The sequence below is a fragment of the Vipera ursinii genome (assembly GCF_947247035.1).
Source record: "Vipera ursinii genome assembly, chromosome: 6".
In the NCBI taxonomy this organism is placed as follows: domain Eukaryota; kingdom Metazoa; phylum Chordata; class Lepidosauria; order Squamata; family Viperidae; genus Vipera; species Vipera ursinii.
Genome location: NC_139515.1, coordinates 42,506,496 through 42,528,896, shown reverse-complemented (window position 1 = coordinate 42,528,896; position 22,401 = coordinate 42,506,496). Strand labels below are relative to the sequence as shown.

The window sequence follows — 22,401 nt, the reverse complement described above, 5'->3', positions numbered from 1 at the left end:
TGCCACTTGTGCTGCCATGGAAAAGCGACCTGGAAATCCCCCTGGATTGTTGCAGCAGGTAGCGGACCCCTCTCAGCCCTGGGAGGAGATAGCTCTGGACATTATTGTTGAATTATCGGAAAGTAGGGGGAATACAGTAATATAGACTGTCATTGATCTCTTTTCAAAGCAGGCTCATTTTATAGCCTGCTCAGGATTTCCCTCTGCAAAGAAATTAGCCAAGATGTTTCTGAAACATATATACTGCTTCCACGGTGCTCCAAAGAGGATTATATCAGACAGGGGAGTTCAATTTACGGCAAGGTTTTAGAGAGACTTTCTCAAGCTAATTGAGTCCACACAAGGACTTTCATCAGCTTTTCATCTGAGCATGAATGGATCGGCTCAACGAGCTAACGTGATGGTAGAACAATACATCAGATGCTACGTTGACTACCAACAAACTGACTGGGCTGACCTCCTGCCTTTTGCTGAAGTGGCTTACAATAATACCATGCACAGCAGTACTGGGCTCACTCCATTTAAAATAGCCACCAGTAAAGAGTTCATTCCTATTCCTGAATACCCCCAAGAACCACCTGCCTCACAAACTTTAGATCAGTGGGTGACATCATGTTAGGACTAACGTAAAAAAGGCTCTAACACAAGCTGCAAAAACATACAAGGAACAAGCTGACAAGAAGTGATCTCCTCAGAGACTGTTCTGGGTGGAGGAGAAAGTCTATCTTTCAACTAAATATTTAAGACTCAAATTACCTAGCAAGAAATTGGGGTCAATTTTTTTTATCTTTTTCCTATAGTTAGAATTATAAACCATGTGACAATGGAGTTACAACTTCCTCATTTATTGGGGAAAATCCACCTGTTTTCCATTGTAGTTTGCTAAAACCTCTCAGAGAGTCATCCTTAAGACCAATTCCTAAGAAAGTAGCTGGTCCCCTTTTGGTTGAGGGGGAGACTCATTATGAAATAAAACAAATCCTTGACTCTAGATTATTCAAGGGGAGATTATAGTACTTAGTACAGTGGAAGGTATATCCATTGTCAGAGGCAACTTGGGTGAAAAGTTCAGATGTCAAGGCAGATCGGTTGATAAAAAATTTTTTTACGATAAGCATCCTCAGAAATCTCGGGGTGGTTCCTAACGTCTCAGTTTATTTCTCTACAGGATCTGTTTTCTTTTTGGGAGGTCCGACTGTCAACTCTGCAATGAAACTGAATGAAGCCATTTGGCTCATTTTCGGTTGCCACCAGAATGGGAGAGTGGTAGTGGAATTTTTCTGCTAGCTTAAACAATTCTCTGTCCCATGGGAACCGAGGTCATTTCTGTTTATTCTGCTTGTTAGACTGGGAGGCTGAGCTTTCTGTTAGAAACCCCACCAAAATAATCTATTAGAAATTGATTGCATAGTAATGTGAGTGGGATGTTTAACTTTGTATACTGTAACTTTTTGGAGGGAACTTTAGCCTTGGTTTCACTTTTGACAGTGGGGATACTTTGTAGCCAATTAACATGTTCTTAAAGGAAACCTCAAGCCTCAGCTTCTGTTTTAGTTGGTCTCATCTATTGGAACCATGATATTTAAAAGAAAAGATCATAGCCACTTTGCATCATTATGTCTCAGTAAATGTATAGCCAGATCTCAACCACACTGTATGTAGTTAAGATAAGATAATCTTTACTGTCATTTTTTACTGTGGGGACAATGGCACACATCAAAAATGAAATTTAGTTGACCGCTCTCAAAGTGAAACACATACATGACACACATCTAAAACATACCAAAAACAACATATGTACAGTATGGACCCACACCCCTACATATACATAACAATAAAATATTAAAAACTGTCCATATTGAATATATAACGGAAGTAAGAAGCCTGAGAGTTCACAAGGTTAATGCTGTATGGAATGAAACTATGGTTGAATCTGAATGTTCTGCTACGGATACCACGAAACCTCCTCCCAGAAGGTAACAAGGAAAACAGGTTGTGAAGAGGATGAGTAGTATCCCAGATAATCTTACGGACCCTGTTCAAACAATGCTTCTGTGCTATGTCCTGGATGGGAGGGAGGGAACTGCAACAACTTCAGTATGAAATCTTTAACATAAATTTGACAAGAATAAGGCACATTCAATATATAGAAACAATTGTGTTGCACCCATTTTTTTTCTATTTAGAGTTTAGATTCTTCCTTTAATCTGTATTTTTAATAGTGCATTATTTTTTCCTGTTACAGAAGCTCCTAGTAGACATATTTATTAACTTGTATGTCTTTGATCTTGCTGAAGGCAATTCTAAGTGGCTTACAATATTGATAAAGGTACCATATAACTAAGAAATTAAAACAATAGAGATCTTAAATTTAAGATTCAGTTAAAATTAAATTGTCCAAGATGATGAGAAACTGAGCAAAGTGAGCATGGGAAGGTAGTGGGTGTTATCTAATCCATCAGCCACCTCCAGAGTGCCACACATCCACTGGTGCCCCAGGGTAGTTGGCAGTGCCCCAGAAGTGATTTTATCAACATTAACATGTTACAATATGGTTTGGATCAGTTGTAAATGAATGGAAAGGACATTTCAAAGAGTTAATCCAAAGAAACTAAGATAGGATTATAAAGGCAAAAATATAGGGATCCCAATTCATCTTAATTAAATTAATTGATGTTCCAGTCAAACTCGATACTCCGTAACATATCGGATCCACTCACTCTTTTAACTACATACAAGACTACAAATTCTATCTAACTTTCAAATCTGTGTAAATTAGTAACTTAACAGACACAAAATGATCACTAGATTGATTTGCCAATACTTTTAATACTGCATTACAAAGTAGCTGAAATGTCAAAGATTCTGGAATGGACTTCTTAATTTTTATATTTTATCAAGCACTTGGTCTTTTTATCAATTAGAATGCAATTAATGGGGCAAGCAGTAGTAACAACAGCAAATGTACTGTCATTTATTAAAGAATGATAATACCAACAATATTCTGGGACAGGAAGGGCAATTAACTCTTTCCTATAGCATCATCTTCCTCCCCCAATGAAAATGTTCCATCCAAACTATTAATAGTCACCCATAGCTGAAAATTGATTGGTAATTGAGAGAATCAGAGAAAATTGAGGAACTGGATAATACTTTTGAAAGTATGTAAGCAAAAAGGGCCTTACTCCCTTTTTCTTTAGAAAATGGGGCTGCAATTTTATGGTAGAACATATATTCTGCAGGCAATAATATATATATATATTCAGGAATACCTAAGAAAGACTGGTCAGAAACTGCACAGCCACTCCAGTCAACATAGTCAAAACTGTGCTAGGATGACTGACAGGAGTCTGCTTCATTTGGTCAACTGTAACACAACTTTGTCTGTTATTATAGCATGCAGAAAATCTGGCTGCTAGTAAGAGTTGAGAGGGAAGAAAGATGAATGGATAAATTAGGCTAATGGGAGAGCCCTTGCCCTTCATGTTCTGTTTCACTATAATAGCACAGAATGATTGACAACTTATGATACATTTCTTGACTATGCTTTAGGAGACCAGCACACCAAACAAGCACTAAAATAGTTCTAATAGTAATAGTATTGCAGTTCCTATCTTTTAAAGGGCTATAGATGTTCACACTGCAAGACAGAGACACTAGTCAGTTGCTACACTATTCATTAATATAAAGTATGTTCAAAAGTATGACAACCAGTTACATTTGAAAGAAACTAGATTAAAAAAAATGATTGAGACCTTCACCCTGAAGTGGTAAAGATGCATACAAGATGGATTTTAAAACACACAGTGCTGAGACATTTCATGTTATTTAATAAGAGTAACAGATAAATAGTACTTTCTTGTAAATATGGGTTTATAAGTACTTTTCATACAGGACATATAATCTGGGTACATAATTTAAATGCTTTTAAGATTAAAAAGAAAAACGTTTCATTTGATGAAATAGGAATTAATATGTAAATGCCAATACTATTCCATGAAATATCTAAACCAAATCTACTACAAACACATAGCAAATTCTGCAATTTAATTGTTTAGATAATGAAACCTATCCAAGACTATAACCTCTCATTTCTAAATATAGTCCTCCTATTATACTTACTTTACCAGAGAAGAATCAAGGAAACTTTCGATTGTTAACACGACAGACTTTTTCAAATATGTTTTTGCTAGAATTTATATGATGTTGATACAGGTAGTGCGCCAGTTACGAGTATAATGCAGCCTGCCCATAGCACTCATAACTCTTCTGTTGGAAATCTGGATTCTTTCTTATGAAAAAAAAAGAAAAACTGAAAAGATTAAGACAACTTTGGGACTCAAAGGGAAACTTTAAAATGGGCCTGGCTGACTGCCCAGGGAAATAGATGATGATGATGATGATTATTATTATTATTATTATTATTATTATTATTATTATTATTATTAAAGTTGGAAGGGACCTTGGAGGTCATCTAGTCCAACCCCCTGCTCAGGAAGGAAACCTTATACCATTTCAGGCAAATGGCTGTCCAGTCTCTTCTTAAAAACCTCCAGTATTGGAGCATTCACCACCTCTGGAGGCAGGTTGTTCCACTGGTTAATTGTTCTAACTGTCAGGAAGTTTTTCCTCAGTTCTAGGTTGCTTCTCTCCTTGACTAGTTTCCATCCGTTGCTTCTTGTCCTGCTTTCAGGTGCTTTGGAGAACAGCTTGACTCCCTCTTCTTTGTGGCAGCCCCTTAGATATCGGAACACTGCTATCATGTCACCCCTCACTCTTCTCTTCATTAAACTACACATACCCAATTCCAGCAACCGTTCCCTATATGTTTTAGCCTCCAGCCCCCTAATCATCTTTATTGCTCTTCTCTGTACCCTTTCTAGAGTCTCAACATCTTTTTTACATCGTGGTGACCAAAACTGGATGCAGTATTCCAGGTGTGGCCTTACCAAAGCATTGTAAAGTGGTATTAGTACTTCACTTGATCTTGATTCTATCCCTGTTAATGCAGCCTAGCACTGTGTTGGCTTTTTTTGGCAGCTGCAGCACATTGCTGGCTCATATTGAAGTGATTGTCCACTAGGACTCCAAGATCCCTCTTACAGTTACTACTATTGAGCAAGGTACCACCTATACTATACCTGTGCATTTGATTTTTCCTGCCTAAATGTAGAGCCTTACTTTTTTCACCATTGAATTTCATTTTGTTAGATAGTGCCCAGTGTTCGAGTCTGTCCAGATCCTTCTGTATCTTAAGCCTATCTTCTGGAGTATTGGCTATTCCTGCCAGCTTGGTGTTGTCTGCAAATTTGATGAGTTCCCCATCTATCCCCTCATCCAAATCGTTAATGAAGATATTGAAGACCACTGGGCCCAGAACAGAGCCCTGGGGCACCCCACTACACACTTCCTTCCATGTAGATGCAGTTCCATTGAGGACCACACGCTGAGTACGGCCTGTCAGCCAGCTACAAATCCATCTGGTGGTGATGCTATCTAACCCACATTTTTATATCTTATCAAATAGTAGGTTGTGATCTACTTTATCAAATGCCTTACTGAAGTCCAAGTAAATTATATCTACAGGATTCCTCAGGTCCACTAATTTTGTCACTTGGTCCAAGAATGTAATAAGATTTGTCTGGCATGATCTGTTTTTGACAAACCCATGTTGACTTTTAGTGATGACTTTGTTTGTATCAAGGTGTTTACTGATTTGTTGTTTGAGCCTTGGTGGAGCAGTGGGCTGATGCCTCCTTAAGTAACACCAGCTGCCTGCAATTAGTGCAGGTTCGCATCCCACCAGGCTCAAGGTTGACTCAGCCTTCCATCCTTCCGAGGTAGGTAAAATGAGGACCCAGATTGTTGGAGGCAATAAGCTGACTTTGTAATAATGCCGCTTGGTGTGTGTGTGTGAAAGCCCTAACAAGCAGGCATATACATAGAATGAAGGGTACTGCTAAGCTTGTAAGCCGCCCTGAGTCTTCGGAGAAGGGCGGGATATAAATGGAATTAAAAATAAATAAAATAAAGATTATCTTTTCCAGAATCTTCCCAGGTATTGAGGTCAGGCTGATAGGTCTGTAGTTTCCTGGATCTATTTTTTTTGAAGATGGGAACTACATCAGATAATATATATAACCTTGAGAACTTTGAAAAACAGCTGTGAAAGGCTTTGTGTTCCTACCTAGAAAAAAAATTCTCTCTTTTGGATTTTCTAAGTGTAAAGGCTTTAGCTTAAAATACCAATATGGAAGAAGACCAGGAACAAAATTTATTTACAGATGAAGATCAACAAACTCTCACTATGTTGAAAACGCTAATCCAAATTCTTACCACAACCAATGAAATACTAAGAGGCTATGTGAAGGAACAAGAAGACAGCCCAGATATGAAAGCCCAAACTTTGGCCACAACTAAGGAATCATCTATACAAAATACAACAGAAAAAAATGAAACGTTCAAATACGATGACAGAAGAATCTACTATTCAACAAATATTTATATTTGAAAATCTAGAAAACACATTGACAACTTGGAAAAATGAAGAGGTTTCTTATACAACTCAGAAGGAACTAGAGGATCTAGAAAAAGAACAGTTGGATAAGAAGACAAACAATTCAGATCAACTACCTCGATATGGAAGAATAGAGATGACCCACTAGACCTACAAGTCCTCTCAAAAAATGGCGACCGGATGGTTTTGCCAATATCAATTAATATACATGATATTACAAGGAGATTGGTTCGATGACCCAAAAACAAGGACATGGAAGATGATTTGGCAAAGGAAAAAAGACAGAATAAGACTAAAGAAGAATGGAGTTTCGACCATCTTATTGAAATCTGAAACAGAATGTACTTAAATAGATAAGATTGTTATGACATTGTTATGAACTGAGATAAAGAAAATTTTTTGGTCATTAAAATTTGGCAGTATAAATACTAATAGCTAATGTGAATATTGATTTGTGCATAAAGATCATGTAAAGGTGAATAATGTAGACAAGCTAAAAACTTATTGTTGAAAGTAATAAATAGGTCTATATGGAATGTTAAAAATGAAAATTATCAGTTTAAGCAAAAAATAGCAGATACAAAGAGGAAGAGAGGAAATATTAAATATTGAAATAAAAAGAAATTTTGATTACTACTTAAAAAAACAACTGAAAATTAGCAAACAGGAAGGCCATCATATTTGTTCACATAGAGGGTGAGAAGTAAATGGGATGTGTACTTTGAATATTAGATTTTGTGAGGAATGGTGATAGATGAATTGGGAGTATACTAAAAGCTTGGGAATGATAAATATGAAACGTTAAATCTAAATGTTAGTGAAAATTCAAAATTGAAAAATCTATTAGGTCACTGTTTGTGTAAAAGATTGTATGTTAAAACAATTAGAATATGTGTAAACTAAAAACTGTGGATATATGTAAGAAAGTTATTTTCTATGTGATTGATAGGATAAAACTTGTCTTTAAATCTACAAATAGACAGTATATATGAAGGGAAAAAGAGAGGAAATGTTTATGGTAGCAATTCGAAATCTGTACTAATGATATCTGTATGTAATTGAATTACTACTACCCAGCCACCATGTTGCTTTTCAAATATGTGAATGTAGAATTAGAAAATCAATAAAATTTGTAAAAAGAAAGCAAGAAATAACCATTATGAAAGAAATCCAGCACAGACTTTCCATACATGATGCTTAAAATGTGTTAATTCCCAATAAGTTATTAACATAGGTTGAATGTCACATTTGGATTTATAAGTATAGAAGACCATGAGTTCATGCAAATTGTCTTTTGATTTATCATATAACTGAAAACCGATCTCTGAATTGAAAGGAAGGAAGGAAGGAAGGAAGGAAGGAAGGAAGGAAGGAAGGAAGGAAGGAAGGAAGGAAGGAAGGAAGGAAACCACTCCTAAAAAAACTTTGAGGAGGTATGAACAGTTTTCAGTTCAGACAATCTAGGTACCAATGAAAATTAGCAGTGGCCATGAAGGTATAAAAACACTGTCAATTGAGTCACTAATTCAGCTGCTTTAAATAGAGGTAATAGTACTGCAAACAAAACAAAAATGACATTTGTACATTAGAATAGGTAAACCAACCCTCTATATAATTCTAACAGTAATTGTTGAAAATGTGTAATACAGCTAAATCACTCTGTATTATATATAACCAGTGGGGTTGTTTTTTTAAAAAAAAGAGGTGCTGGAACTCAGAGGTGCTGTCACTGGGAGCGATGCTGGTGTCTTGCTACAGCGTCGCTGGCCGTCCTTTGCACCCCCGCCCCTGCGGCTCAGAGCCACATGCCACGGGGATTCCCCTCTCCACAGCCGCCATGAGGATTCCCCTCCCCGCAGTTGCCACACCGCAGCCCATGCTGAGCCCCCATCCAGAGCTGCTCCGAACCCCTACCCAGAGCTGTGTTCCTTCTGGCAGTGGTCTCCAGCGCCAAACAGCCTCTTTCCAACCACATCCAGAAAAATTTGTAACAAACATTGGAATTCTCAATGCCATGTTTGGTATTTCCCAGCAATCTGTTACTGGAAGGAAAAAGCAATCCCTGCTGCGTTACTGATCCCAGAGAAGCATTTGCATGTATGCAGGTATCCTTAGGGTGCCATAGTTATGGATGAGAAACACATATGTAACATCTTTTGCTAGGATACATGACCACTGCTTGTCCAGAATGTAAAAAGTGAAAGATTGTGACTAAACAAAATTTTAATGGACAGATAATACCACCAGAAATTATTTTAGCCTTTTTAATAAATGTTGTTATTGATGGTAAGCTCACCATGGAAAACATCATATATTGTTATGTATATACTAGGTTAATTATTTAAAGACTGAAATGCAACATAACTAGATTCTAAATAATCTATTTTTCAAAACACACAACAGTCCAAATAGTAAAAGTAAAGTCCAAATTAAGAATATTTCATTCTTAAGAATTGTTTAATTTAAAGTGGTTTAGTTGTAATAGATGGTTATAGATTCAAAATAGTTTTCAAGAGTGTACAAAAGATACTATTTTTTTCTAGCATCAACTAAATTAGACATATTACATTGAGAAAAATGTTTCTCATTTCTTTCCTGTTACCTTTATTTATTTCATTGCAGAGATGTTAACATAGGAAATAGATTATTTTGTTATCTAATTTTACTTTCGAAAAGACAGGAGCAGATGAAAAATGTGAGGTTCTTTCCTGTTGGCTTTTTTGAATTAGCTGTTTTAGATTCTAAAAGTTTAGTTCCTACAGAAGTAACCTTGTAAATAATTTTAATGTCCTCCTCTAGTGCAGGGTAGGCAACCTTGGCTCTTTTATGACTCAAGGACTTCAACTCCCAGAATTCCTAAGCCAGCATGGCTCAGCTTGGAAACCTCTCTTTCCCCTCAGCGTGGCTGGCTCAGGATTTCTGGGAGTTGAAGTCCTTGAGTGTCCAATTGTCTATGATTTTACTTTTCTGTGTCACAGCAGTCAAACCAAACTCCCTCAGCGAGTAACATCTTATCAGGAAGCTTGCCTTGACTTGATCAGCTCGGAAGAAATGACCCCAAAGGCAGTGACACCTGCCCAGGGCATCCAAGGTTTCTTAGTGAATAAGCCTCAGGCCAGTGCCTCTGGGATTCCACCTATCCATGAGATCGACTCATCTCAAGATAATTTCTGGAACGTGGAAGAGACACAGCTTTTCGACTCTTTTCGTGCGCTCCCACAACCAGAAAGGGCCCAAATTATAAAGCGTCTGGCTGCAGTTAAATCTAAGCTCTGGAGTCTTTCACTACCTGACAAGGATCTCCTTGGATTTCAGAGAGTCCATACCAATTCATCAGTGGAAGCTCCCTTGGCCCTTTCTCCAGAATGTTTAATTCGTAAATCTGAAGATCTTGGGCTATCTCAGACTCCCTCTGCTGATGCCACTGAATGCCTGCCAGTTAAGCAACCAACTAATGCTACATGTATGAACTGGAGCACGCTTAGAACCCTACAGCCCCATGAACAAGGCTCGCCTCCCTTCCCCCCTTCCCTGCCTTTGTCTCCCAAGAGGGTGACACTGCCTTTTAACAACGGGTGTATCTTTCCACACCTAAAGGGTTCTCTTGAAAAAATTAACTATACAGAATAACTATCAAACCTGGCAACCCCCCCCCCCCCGTGCATTCTCAAATGCCTTTTGTGGAACACAGCAGGTTGGGGGAGAAGGTGCGGCACCATAGAATTTACCAACTATATCCAGTCATTCAATGTGGTCTTGCTTCAGGAGACCTGGGCATGTGATGAGATATCCCTTACAGGGTTTATGACCACTTCCTTGGCTGCTACCAAACAATCTACGAAGGGAAGACCCAAGGGTGGTCTAGCTTGCCTGGTCTCTACCTCTTTAAAAGTGGAGCCAGTGGAGCTGCCCCCATGACTCCTTAGCCATGGCGCTCCTAATTAAGAGAGGACGCAGCAAATTGTTATTGTTTAACATCTTATCTCCCTCCCCCCATCGGTGAGGCAAGCCGATACTAAGGCTCAATGGGGCAAACTGGAGAACTATATTACTTGTATTGAAACTAAATTCCCAGTGCTGTTCACCTTTGTAGGGGGTGACTTTAATGCCCATTTGGGAGTCCAAGTTCCTCCATTGATTGAGGCACTTTACTCCCAAGAAATCCTCCAGGCAATAGGTCACCAGATTTCAGCTAGGCACTCTAAGGATGAACTAACAAACTTTGCTGGTATTCAGTTAGCCCTTTTAGCATCCCAACATAATAAGATAATCCTTAATGGGAGTACCCCAGGCGACCTAGCCAGTGAGTTTACTTTTAGTTCCTCACATGAGAGTAGTGTTATTGATGTTGTGCTGTTTTCCCAGTTACTAAGAAAGGCAGTCCATGCTTTCTATGTGGACTGCCTTACAGAGAGCGACCATTATCCCCTGGTTACAATCATTGGGCTTTCCTCAAATATTCATCTGTCTAAAGGCCCCCAGATATTGGATCCTTATGTGGCCTCGTATACAAGGAGGATCAAATGGTCTCCTAATACTGAAAGTTTCACTCCTTTTTATCATCTCCAGAGTGTCTCAGCCTATACAATCAGGCCCTAATAAGTAGCGGCTCAGAGATAATTTTGACCTTTGAATCCAAAGGGAGCTAGGAGCTGACCGTAGGCCAAGTGGCCCATATCATTTAAGAAGTAATCCCTGGTTTGACGAAGAATGTCTGATGCTTAGGAACCAGATTAACCGGGTTTACTTGCTCTATCGTAATCGAGGGGATAAATGCCCACCAGAGGACTACTATCGCCTGAAGCGGGAGTATAAAGAACTAATTGTTAAGGAAAAGAGGGCTAAACACAGAGAGAAGTGGGATCTACTTCTCTTCTCCATCCAGCAGAACACCCGATTATTTTGGCAAATTGTTGCCAGCTCTTTGCCTGGCCACCAAGAACTCCCTCTCTGCTGTATCTCCAACATACATTGGGAAAATCATTTCTTGTCAATCTTCCAGGCTTCAACACTTCCGACTGAGCTTGGACCACAACTGCCCCCTGCAATTCCTAACTGGCAACCTGTGATTCACGCTGAGATTACTGAGCTTATCTTTGAACTCAAGTCAGGCAAAGCCCCTGGCCCTGATGCCATACCCCCTGATTTGTTAAAATCTAATCCCAAGTGGTGGATTCCTCTCTTAGCAACACTTTTCACCCATATTAATACTTCCGGCAGGATTCCTACCTCCTGTAGCCTAGCAATTATTGTCCCAGTTTTTAAACGAGGAAATAGGAACAACCCGGCCGATTATCGCCCTATAAGCCTGCTTTCCATCATTGGAAAACTATATGCTAAATACCTCCAACGTAGATTCCTCACCTGGGTCGAGGAGTCCAACATTATTGGTGCAGAACAGATCAGGTTTAAAGCGGGCTGTGCCACATTGGGCCACTGCTTTGTCCTAGCGCACCTGGTTGACAAATACACTTTCACACGAGGTGGCAAACTTTTTACTGCTTTCATTGATCTAAAGGCAGCGTTTGACTCAGTCCCTAGGGAACTGCTGTGGTCAAAATTGCGCAAAAGTTCAATCGATAGACGTCTCTTGTTCCTAATAAGATCCTTGTATAATCAGACCTCCAGCCAGGTCAGGTGCGGCTTGCAGGGAGAACTCTCAAATCCTATCCCGATTAAGAGCGGAGTAAGGCAGGGTTGTGTCCTGGCCCCTCTTTTGTTTAATTTATTCTTATCTGATCTGGCCTCTTACATTGGACGTATTGAGTCCCATGCCCCAAAGCTGTCAATTACGAAGATTCCGCTTCTCCTATACGCTGATGATGCGGTCCTTCTATCACTATCAAGACTAGGATTGAAAAGATTACTTTCTGCATTTGGGTCCTACTGTGCCAAGAACCACTTGTCCATTAATTACAACAAATCTAAAGTATTGGTGTTTTCTAGAGCCCGGAAGTTATACAACTGGGCTATTAATGGTAATGCTGTTAGGCAGGTCTTCCACTTCAAGTATTTAGGTATTCAATTTCAAAATACCGGCGCTTGGACCAGACATCAAACCCAGGTGCTGAATTTGGCTTCCTGTAGCCATCAGCAGATTCTAAGATTTTTCTTTACCCAAGGAGGCCAGTTCATCCCTTCTGCTCTGCGTATATATAAAGCCAAAACCTTGGCCCAAACTCTTTACAGAATTCCCATATGGATACAGGGCTTCAAGGATTGTATTGAAAGAACCCAGGCTGTTTTTGTTAGGAAACTTTTGGGTCTCCCTCCCTGTGTTGGCTTTGTTCCGATGTACCTGGAACTGGGCATTCGTTCAATCGAATGCATGGCGTGGATCCTTTAAATGGTGGTTTCGGGTGCTCTTCTTGGCAGTCCCTGGTAGCTACTTCTCCCTGGTGTTTGCTGACCCTCATACTTCTCATTGGGAGAGGGAGCTGATGAGGAAACTCCACTTGCTAGGTTTTTCGGGTGATGTCTTGGGAGATTATGGCCTTAAGGATGCCCAATCTAGGGAAGTCCAACAGCTTGTAGACATAGATTTGCAATATTTAAGAGCCAGAGCTAACAAAACCTGCTCCACTCTGATCTTCAGCCAATCTAATAATTATGGACTGAGGATGGCTTCATACTTCTACACTCTAACTATCCCCAAGTATAAGAGAGTCTTCTCTCTAGCCCGTTTCAATGTCTTGCCCTCAGCACTACTCGACGGGCGATTTAAGAGGCTCCCAATTAGCGAGCGATTATGCCCCTGTGATAGGGCTGAGGATGAAACTGTGGAGCATGTATTTTTATACTGCCCTATGTATAACGCAGGCAGAACTAAAGTACTGTCTCTCCTTCTGGTCCCAATGCTAGTAATTTGGTCTTATATTGTTTAGGGGATGGCTCCTCATATATTACTTCTCAGGTCTCTAATTTTTTTTAAGAGCTGTAACTATTAGAGGAGAATGTTGTAATTCCCCTCAGCCAAGGCTTCTGGTGTCCAATTGTCTATGATTTTACTTTTTCCATGTTTTTCTTTTGTTGTATTTGTACTTTGGTCTATGACCACAAACAAATAAATTGATATATATTTGTATCTCACTGAAATCAATAGTATGAATCATCTAGTCTGAATTAAGACCAAAATTCTTACCTATTCAATAATACAGTAATAGGTTTATATGAAACTAATGTATTGAAGCCAAATGTTAATACATTATTGGCTCTTCGTAATGAACACTAGAGTTTTTGTAAGATGTCTTGATGTTCTTCAGTCAAGCATAGAAGCCAAATAATTCATTCCCATAGCATATTTTCAAGACATATTAATTTACTGTAAAAATAATACATTTTACATACAATTATGAATTTGTGTACACTTCTACTACCGTGTTTCCCCGAAAGTAAGACCTACCCCGAAAATAAGCCCTTGGGGGGAGGGGGACTAATATAAGCCCTGCTCCCAAAATAAGCCCTAGTTTTGGGGCGAGGCACAAACCTAAAAATCAAGCTACGGTGTGGGTGGGTGGGGGGGTGGAGCTGCCCCACACGTCCCTCATCCTCTTACCTTGCAGCCAGGCTTCTCCTCGCCGGCCCACTTCTTCTGCTGCATCCCCAGGCCTGTATTTTGCAGAGGCTTTTCCAGAAGGCCATTACAACCGAAAACCAAGCTATGGATTCAATCCATAGTTTGGTTCTTGACTGCAGTGGCCTTCCAAAAAGGCCTTTGACTGTGAAACGCAGGCCGGAGCTCCATTCTCAGATGCAGAATGAAGCTGCTCCTATGGCCCCAGAAGAAGTAGACCAGATGGGTGGGGCTATCAGTGCCGGAGGTCAGTGGAAAAGACAAACACACACAGACCCCAAAAACAAGATCTGGTGCCTCTTTTGGAGGCAAAAAAAAAAGTCTGGGTCTTATTTTCGGGGAAACACGGTATTAAAGCAAGGTAACAGAGGTGCAACATTTAGTTTTACCAAGGGATTCATAGTTTTTAGAAATGTAAAATATTTCATTTGAACTAACTATATCTGTTAGTTATCTGTTAGCGAATGGATCTCTTTATATACATAGTGAAGGACACTGCAGAAATAATACTTCATGAAGTTTGATAAACATACAGTATACAGTAGTGGCCAAAATGGTGGAAACCTTTTGGGAAAAGTGTACATTTGAGGTCTGATGGCTAATAACACAACTTTGTTTTGGTGTAGTACCCTAAAATTATTTATCAATGGAAAGATAATTTAAGAATGTAATGTAACAAAGTTTGTTCAATTATCTATTTTCTATGAAAAGGTATAGCCAAATAACCAGAAAACAGAAGCACAACTTGCTTAGGCTGATATCAGGTAGCTTTTCCTTCATCTGATTGTAGCCAATGAGCATGAGTGTTTAGAGAGCCAATCAGGTGTCATCTTGTTTTGGCAATGAGCCAATCAGATCACTGTAGGATTCAGTTATTGATGTCATGTATTGAAGCTGAGAGGAGGACGTTTGTCAGTGTGTTATGTGATCGCTATCAATTTGGTTGGGGTTTTTTGTGTTCTTTCATTTAGTGAGCTTGTAAAATGTAATAAAATTAAAGTAATAGTGCAAAGAGTTGACTGGTCACCCAGAAAGCGATGTAAAATATTATTATTATTATTATTATTATTATTATTATTATTATTATTATTATTATTATTATTATTATTATTATTATTATTATTTGAACAAGGCTACAGTTATAAAGAAATTAGAAGAAAAAATGGTGGAAATTTAACCAAAGGTGGAATTTCTAAGTTTCTGAAGAGGTGTAAGGAGACTCAGTCACTACAAAACGACACTGGTAAAGGCAGGAAAAGGTGCACAACAGCAAGTGATGACCGAAGAATTAAGAGACTGACTACATGACATAAGAAAATCATCTGGGTGTATACAAGATGAAATGCTGCAATGCAATGTGAAGTTGAATGCAAGGACTGTTTGGTGCAGACTGCAGGAATTTGGCCTACAATCTAGAATTCCATGAAAAAAGCCACTCTTATCTCTCAGACAAAGGTTGAAAAGACTAAACTGGGCTAAAACCCCTGTTGCATGGACGGAGGAACAATGGGACAGTGTTATTTGGAGTGATGAGACCAAGCTCTCTCTGTTTGGTAGTGATGGCATAAAATACGTAAGGAGAAGAATCGGAGAAGATTTGCATCCTGATTGCATTACATGTACCGTGAAACACCCAGTCAGTGTTATGATCTGGGGTTGTATGACATCAAAAGGTATTGGCAGAATTTGTGTTATTAATGGGAATATGAATGGCCAAAATACATTAATGAAGTACTTGAGCCCAAACTGAAGCCTTCTGCACATGATCTTTTCCAAGACAATGAAACATTTATATTTCAACAGGATTCAGCTCCATGTCATGTTGCTGCTATGTGCAAAAAGTGGTTTCAAGATAATCATATTCCACTGCTGGAATGGCCTGGGAATAGCCCAGACATTAGCCCAAATGGAGATCTATGGAGTCAACTAAAGAAACTCGTTAGTCAGAAGCAATCCAGCATTAAGACCCAGTTATTAGAAGCAGTCATTCAATCTTGGTTTTACATTATAACAGCTGCAGAATTAAAGGACTTGGTTCACTCCATGGGAAGACGTTGTAAGGCCGTAATTCATGCTAGTTACCCAACTATTAACTGACATGGTGATAATTTTTGTATATCTTAATTTTTTTCTACGTGTTTCACTTTTCTTCTTTATAGCTGCTATTCTAATAGCAAATCCTTCATAAAAGTTATTCATTACATTCTTGATTAAATTATCTTTCCATTGATATATAGAGCCTTGGTGGAGCAGTGCGCTGATGCCTCCTTAAGTAACACCAGCTGCCTGCAATTAGTGCAGGTTCGCATCCCACCAGGCTCAAGGTTCACTCAGCCTTTCATCCTTCCGAGGTAGGTAAAATGAGAACCCAGATTGTTGGGGGCAATTAAGCTGACTTTGTAATGCCGCTTGGGGTGTATGTGAAAGCCCTAATAAGCAGGCATATACATAGAATGAAGGCTACTGCTAAGCTTGTAAGACGCCCTGAGTCTTCGGAGAAGGGCGGGATATAAATGGAATTAAAATTTAAAAAAAATATAATTTTATGGTACTACTCCAAAAAAAAGTGGTGTTATTAGCCATCAAACTTTAAATGTACATTTTTCCCAAAAGGTTTCCACAATTTTGGCCACTATGTAATTCATAAATCTAGCAAAAACAAATTGGGGAGTTATTAAAAATGCGGTACAGATTTGGATGGGAAAGAACAGGCTCCGGCTCAACCCAGCCAAGACTGAGTGGCTTTACGTACCGGCATCTCGTTTAGTCCAAGAGGTTCCATCTTTGGTTATAGGAGGAGAGATGTTACCTCCCGTTGATAAAGCACGCAATCTAGGCGTCCTCCTTGATTCACGACTGTTTTGAAGATCATATTGGAGTCGTGGCTAGGGGGGCATTTGCCCAGATTCACCTGGTACGCCAGTTGCTGGACCGAGATGCCCTACGCACAGTCACCCACGCATTTGTTACCTCCCGTATAGATTACTGTAATGCTCTCTACATGGGGCTGCCCTTAAAGACCACCCGGAGGCTTCAGCTGGTGCAGAGTGCGGCTGCACGGGTAGTGATGGGAGCACCCAGATACTCCCATATTACACCCCTCCTGCGTGAGCTGCATTGGTTACCAGTTGCCCTCCGGGTGAGATTTAAGGTGCTGGTACTTACTTTAAAGCCCTACATGGCTTAGGCCCGGGATACTTGCAGGACCATCTGCTGCCGGGAACGAATTCCCATCGCCCAGTACGCTCACACAGAGAAGGCCTCCTCAGGGTACTGTCGGCTAGACAATGTCGGCTGGCGACCCCCAGGGGGAGGGCCTTCTCTGTGGGAGCGCCAGCCCTGTAGAACCAGCTCCCCCATGAGCTTCAGATGGCCCAAGATCTCCAGTCCTTTCGCCGCAGCCTCAAAACACTCCTTTTCCACCTGGCTGACCTGGACTGACAGGGATTTTAATTATGTTTTTAATTTTTTAACTCTAATTTTTAATTTATTTTAATTTTAATTTTATTGTACAGAGGCCTTTAATTTTAATTTTATCTTAACTTCTGTATTTATTGTATGTTATTGTTGTTAGCCGCCCTGAGTCCTTCGGGAGATAGGGCGGCATATAAGTCCCAATAATAAATAAATAAATAAATCTGTATTTTCTGAAGTATAATTTAAAAAATCTCTATGAACCCTATTATAAAAAATATTTTGTAGAAATGTTTGTTGTAAATATACTTGATTAAACATAAAATAACTACAATGTTATTTTAAAATTTAAATGAAACTTATTTGACAGAGTTGCCTGTAAAATGCATAGGAACATATGGCTTTAGATAACGTGCCTCACTGATTTTTGTCTTGGTATACTTTGCTCTCAGTAGAAAGCTCTTTGTATACTCTAATGCAAATAGGGAGCTCCTTCCTAAGCTCTTTCAGCAGATAACAATTTTAGATGCACATATTCTCATGAGAGCTCTGACATGCATATGAATTACTATATTAATGAGATTTACTCAATCACAGAACATAGAACATAGAACCATAGGGCTGGAAGGGACCTTGGAGATCTTCTAGTCCAGCCCACTGCTCAAGGCAGGATCATGTAATTATATGTTATATATTCAGACTAACGTATACAATAGCATAATTTTTTATCCCCATATTCTCTGGGCGCATCATAATAATTAAGAAAAAAAATGAAAAGATAGAATACAGCTTCTCAATAATTGATATACATCATCAATTGATAGCCTAACATGAGGATAAGCTATTTCTATTTTACAGTGTAGTAAATAAGAGCCAGTTTGGTCTAATAGCTAAGGTACCAGTCTAAAAAGCAAGGCACTGTGAGTTCAAGTCCCACCTTAGTCACAGAAGCCAGCTGGGTGATCTTGGGCCAGTCACACACTCTTAGCCCAACTCACCTCGCACGGTTGCTGTGGGAAAATATGAGGAGGAAGGTGGTTTGCTGCCTTAAGTTATTTGTAAAAATAATATTATAAATTTATGGGTAAGAGTAGGTACTTCAAAAAGCTAATCCATTCAAATAATTGTTCAGCATGATTGTGTATGAAAATTGTGTTATAAATGGAGTATTGTAGTTCACAAAGGATTTTCAAGATTACAGATGACGATATTAAAGCAGGCTCCTTTTTCCTCCCCCCCGCCCACACTTTATTTCTCTGCCATGTTCTTTCATTTTGTGCTGCTTTGGTATTTTTTATTGTATTAAAAGTTTTTAATAATTTGTAAACCATATGGAGTCACAGGGAGTCAGGCAGCATAGAACTTTAACAAATTATCATCATCATCATCATTGTACAGAAAAATCTGTCTGCATCTGTCAGTTTGATAAAAGCATCTTTTCTCCATTTATTGGTACAAACCAAAATAACTACAAAACTCACATTGTTCTTTTGTTATCCAGAAAGAATATTTCAATATACTGTTAAACATTAGTTTTAAAACCAGACTATTAAACACTATCATATACTTTATATGACTGTTGAGGTAAAAATATCTCATCTCTAGTCTAGAGCACGGCTTTTCAACCGGTGGTACGTGTACCACCTGTGATACTTTGCCACGTGGCAGGTGGTATGTGACTGCTAGCCAAGTGTAGCGGGGGAGGGGAATGAGCCGAAGTGACCCAAGCCTGAAGGAGAGGCAGCTGCAGCTGCAGGATTGTCTGGGCTCAGCAGAAGCCCCAAGAGCCGGCAGGGCTCCAGATGATTAGCTCCTCTGATTGGCGCTTCCGGAAGCAGCACCGAGCTGGAGATGAACTGAAGAAAAGCAGGGGGGGGTGGAGAGGAGAGGCTATAAAAGGAGGTGGTATGGGCAGGAAGGGAAAAAAAGACAACAGAGAAAGTGAAGAGGTCAGCAGGCAGGGAGGAAACAGGGACAGGGAAGAAGAAGCAGCTGTTGCTGGAAGAAAAGGTCCCCTGGTTTATTTTGTCAAGCCAGGAGAATGCAATTAGCGCTGATGAAATAAAAAGCAGGCATGTCGGAAAGGAGGTGGGTTTATTTAGTTCTGGATCAGCTGGCAGCTTGATTGGGTTACCATAAGGGTTTCTGTACAATTTTTACAGTGTTTTGTAATTCAGAGGCTCCTTTGTGTGCTTTGGTTATTGGACTATTTTAGTCTGTATTTTAGGCTAGCAATGAGTCCAAAGTGTTGACTTCCGTAGGTTTAATCCCTTTAAACAAATGTAATTAGTTCTACCCCCTTGCCTTGAGTCTGTCTATGGCTTTTAGAAAGTTTTCTTTGAAGATAAATAGGCTTAATTTAAGGCTAAAGCTTTTTGCAATTGCCGAGCCTTTCAGTCTCGGATTGCAACATTGTGACCCGTGACACGCGTGAGGCAGCTTAAAGGGAAAAAAATGGAGTTTATGTGTTTCTTTATTTTGTGAGCCTTTCTTATTTTGCACTTGATTCCTGTGTCTTTATAAGGGTACAGGGAAGGGATTGGGTTTTTTTTTGTTGCATTCATATTACACTGTGGAAAGAGCTCAGAAGGGAGAAAGGAAGGGCCGACAGCTAGCTCAGGGGTCTACAAACTTGTGGACTTGAACTCCCAGAATTCCTCATCCAGCCATGATGGCCGAGGAATTCTGGGAGTTGAAGTCCACAAGTCTTAAAAGTGCCAAGTTTGAAGACCCCTGAGCTAGCTGGTAGTGGCGCATATTAATAAACACGGATAAATTCATCATACAATTGTCAGTGCAAAGGGAAAGTGATTCAGCAAAGGAATAGCCACCAAAGAAATTAAAACTGGTACTTTTTCCCTTTTTTTCTACAGTTTGTAATATTTTATTAGATTACAGAATAAAATACAAAAATACAAAAGCAAATAGTAGGACACAGTGGGGAGGAAAAAGGAGGAAAAAGTGAGGGGGAGAAGGGAAAAAGAACAGGCTTCCTCTTTTGCAGTAGAAAGAAGCATTAAAATTGAACCTCAACTTTTTACTTTTCCATAATATTATAAACTATTCATTTCTATAACAACAAATTAATCTAATCAGTACCCCCCCTTTTTTTTAGTCATCAAGTTTTTGACAGCTTGCTAAGCATGGTGGTACTCAAATATTGTCATGTCCTAAAAGTGGTACAATCTGTGAAAAGGTTGAAAAGTCCTGGTCTAGAGTACAAGCACATAGGGTTTTTTTAGGCTGGGAATTGTGTTTCCCCTTTGAGTAACATAACAAGGACTGTACTCTCAACAAAAAATGCATTGGCTGGGACAAAACTAAGTAAGATTTAACCTAATTTTAATTAGTTTTATATGTACCTTTTTAAACTTTGGTAAATAGATTAATAAGTAAAAAAGAACAATAGCTGAAGTCTTGGCAGAGAGCTTAACAATGATTAGGAGTCTACACATTAACGTAGACATTCTTCTCCCAGTGATTTGTAATTCTTGGCTTCAACTTGGAAGAAAAATTGCAGCATTTTGACTCTTAATTTTGATAAATCAGGTTTTGACATGGAGATGTCAGGGGAAAATCTGTGTGTACTGTCATTGTCTGTCCTATCACTTTATCTGATATCCTGAAGAAACTTCCTCTTTTAGAGCTATAAGCTCTTCATTTTATAAGAGGAATGGTGGAGCTGTTACTTGCCTGTTGAGACGTTATTTTAGATTTTTCCACACTGCCTGGAAAATGAATGAATGAATGAATGAATGAACCTTTATTGTCAAACTACAACCATGTATACATTGAGATTGGCTGAGCTTCCCTTCATGCCCCCACCCACAACTCACAGTGACAACAAACCCTCCATCTTATTACACCATGTGAGCTAATTGCACAATGCACCGGCCTCGCAAGTCAATTATGCATAAAGTTTATAAAATTATTTCCCATTCAAGAGCCTAACAGCCCATGGATAAAAGCTGTTCTTCAGCCTGTTGGTACGGCTGGATATACTCCTATATCTCCTACCCAATGGTAGGAGAGTAAAGAGATACTGTCCAGGGTGTGAGTCATCCCTGAGAATTTTCCTCACTCTTCCAAGACAGCGAGCCCTGGCGATGTCATCCAGTGGTGTCAGGGGACAGCCCACAATGTCTTGTGCTGTGCTCACCACCCTCTGTAATACTTTCCTATCCGCGGCTGTCAGACCAGCATACCAAACCACAATACAGTACGAGAGGATGCTCTCTATAGTAGACAATGGCAATAGTTAGTGCCGCAAAAGAAGCTATAGTGACAGGAACGGCTCTGACATGAGTAATATGCCCTGAATCAAGAATCCACAAAGCAAAATTCTAAACTCTACTGATAGGATATTAGGATGCATGTGAGAGAATGAACCCAAACTAAACTTAATAAACACATCTGCTTTAGCTACACTATCCCTACTTTAAAAATTATACAACAATTTTGCACTGTTGTGAAGATGTAAACCTTGATTTAAAGAGTGGCTTGAAAACCCAAGTTCACTTTGCTTAAGCCAATTTTTTCTGAGACAGCCCAAAGAGGATAAATAATATAAACCAATGATTTGTTTGGTATAAGTTTCTTAACTCTGAGGCAGAGTTTTCCCTGGACACTATGGAAAGAAACAAAGGAGTTTTGTTTATTAACCTTATCTTTGCCTACACTCTGTTTGAATTTTATCCTCTTTCATAATCACTTTCTGATGTCTGATAAACCCCTCTTTAACCTTTGTAACTGAATTACCCAACAAACTATCTCATTTTCTTTTTTTAAAAAGCAAGAGCTGAGGTTCATTTATGCTGATATAGACTCACACAACTATTTCCATTCAATAAATAGTCTCTGAGCAAATTAGAGTCTAAAGGTAAGAAACCATGGTTAC

General features: G+C 39.3%; 1 protein-coding gene across 1 annotated transcript in view; it reads right to left on the bottom strand.

Annotated features, from left to right (window-relative positions):
• Nucleotides 1–22,401, bottom strand: part of HMGA2 (high mobility group AT-hook 2) — a gene marked incomplete at both ends in the record, with an annotated part of 214,991 nt that overhangs the window by 177,829 nt on the left and 14,761 nt on the right. The window lies entirely within an intron of this gene.